Source organism: Colobus angolensis, unplaced genomic scaffold (genome assembly GCF_000951035.1).
Source record: "Colobus angolensis palliatus isolate OR3802 unplaced genomic scaffold, Cang.pa_1.0 Scaffold21, whole genome shotgun sequence".
NCBI classification, from domain to species: Eukaryota; Metazoa; Chordata; class Mammalia; order Primates; family Cercopithecidae; genus Colobus; species Colobus angolensis.
In genome coordinates, this window is record NW_012115266.1 from 3717784 (window position 1) to 3719777 (window position 1994).

Sequence of the window (1994 nt, forward strand, 5' to 3'; positions counted from 1 at the left end):
CCACTGCACTCTGGTCTGGGCAACAGAGAGAGACTCTGTCTCAAAAAAAAAAAAGAAAGAAAGAAAAAGAAAAGAAAATCCTGGCAAACTAGTGGTCTCTGAGGGGCCAGTTTCACTGCATGCCGGTATCCCATGTGAGTTTGTAGCCATGGATTCACTGCAGTTTTATAAAGAAGGGCAAGCATCTGACAGCTTCACATACCATGAATAGTAACACATTCACACATACCATGTTATTACCAAACACTTTTCTTTATGATTCCTCTGCAGTACAATCAGGATATTATCTGGACATCAAATATTATTGTGTATAGGTAGGGTTTGTTCTATATGAATTTCATTGCAGGATAGTAACAAAATATTTATTACAAGAATGACGGAATCGGCCCCAGCTGAACGTCTGTGCTTTGAAATGAAATCTGAACTCCTTAATCAGTCCTCAGGCTTGCCATAACCAGCCTGGCTGTTGTAGAGGCTCTGTCCCCTCCTCCCACCAATGCCAGCCAAAGGGATTTATTTGTATGTCCCAGAATGTGTCAGCACTCTCTTGTCCCTTGTCTTGGGACAGGCTGTTCTCTCCCTGAAATGCCCTCATCCTCTCCCTTCACTGTCTCAACAAATTCAGTGCTCCCCAGCCTCCATTCTCAAGTCCTTCCTTCACAACCTGTGCCACAGCTGTGCTGCACCAGCGGCCTCGCTTGATTTTCTTTAAATAACTCATTTTCCATCAATAAATTGATTTTTCAGAGAAAAGTTGATATCATAATCATAAATAGGAAACCAGTATGAGTAGCCCTGAAAATAAAGTTGCTATAAAAATAAATATAAGACAAATACAAGTTAATAACTTTTCATAGAATTGTCAGCAGACCCTCTGAGGCTAACTGAGGGGAAGGAATGGGGAGGCAGATTAAGAAGTGTTAGCAACCTGTTAACACCCTTGACATATCCAGAGGCTTGAAAGAAAATAGAAAGAATAACTTTCTCTTTCGGTGTAATTTAATGCTGTCCCTTTTCTCCCTAAAATCACCTGCATTTTACTGCAACCCATTTATCACTCAACGCGCTAGATGCTGCCAGTAAACCAATGGACCAGACAAGCACAGCCTATGCCCCTACAGACTCACAGTCGGCTGGAGGAAAAACATAAGCAATTCGGGAATGGCTATAAAATGTCATTGCTTGAGAAAATAATTTCTGGCCGGGCGTAGTGGCTCACGCCTGTAATCCCAACACTTTGGGAGGCCGAGGCAGGCGGATCACCTGAGGTCACGAGTCAGAGACCAGCCTGGTCAAAAGACGAGTTCGAGACTAGACTGGTCACCTCTTTAGTAGAGATAGTGAAGGCCCGTCTCTACTAAAAATACAAAAATTAGTCGGAGGTGGTGGCATGCACCTGTAGTCCCAGCTACTTCGGAGGCTGAGGAACCAGAATCGCTTGAACCTGCCTGGGAGGGGGAGGTTGCAGTGAGCCAAGACCACGCCACAGCACTTCCGCCTGGGCGACAGAGCGACACTGTCTCAAAAAAAAGAAAAAGAAAATAGTTTGTGTTTCGGGGCCTCTCACTTCTCCAGCGTCCCCGATACGCCCGGGGATTGCAGAGAACCCACACCTATTCGTAGATTATGAGTAGGAGCAAATTAATGATTTATAGTCTTTTAAAAGCTTTTGTTTTTTTTTTTTAAACATAAAAAGAGTGGGGAGTTGAAAGTAATGCTGTTTTTTCCAGGCACTCCCGGGGACCCACCGCGGCGAAGCCTGCCAGGATCGCGGGCGACCAGCGGCGGCTCTGGTTCCCCGGTCCGGGCCCGGGTCGGGTTACGCTCTGGGTGGGGGCTCCTCAGCGGCTCCCTAGTTAGGGGGCGCCCCGGTGGGCTCCAGCTTTAGGGGTCGCTGGAGCGGCTCTGGCATCACCTCGGAGTTGACGAAGCGGGAAGAGCCCCGCGCCAGGGCTGCCCCTACAGAGCTCTCAGGGAGGGGTGGAGGTGAGGTT

The 1994-nt window shown here is 47.4% G+C and overlaps 1 protein-coding gene across 2 annotated transcripts in view; it reads left to right on the forward strand.

The window, feature by feature from the left end:
- The first annotated feature begins 1504 nt into the window (after positions 1-1504).
- SLC29A2 (solute carrier family 29 (equilibrative nucleoside transporter), member 2) overlaps positions 1505-1994 on the forward strand; it is a 9695-nt gene continuing 9205 nt past the window's right edge. Inside the window, exons 1-2 of one of the 2 annotated variants that reach the window (XM_011942432.1) lie at positions 1505-1636; positions 1731-1986. The gene's annotated coding sequence lies outside the window, so the exon portion shown is untranslated. The remainder of the gene's footprint in view (positions 1637-1730; positions 1987-1994) is intronic. The other variant, XM_011942431.1, reaches the window with a different exon arrangement.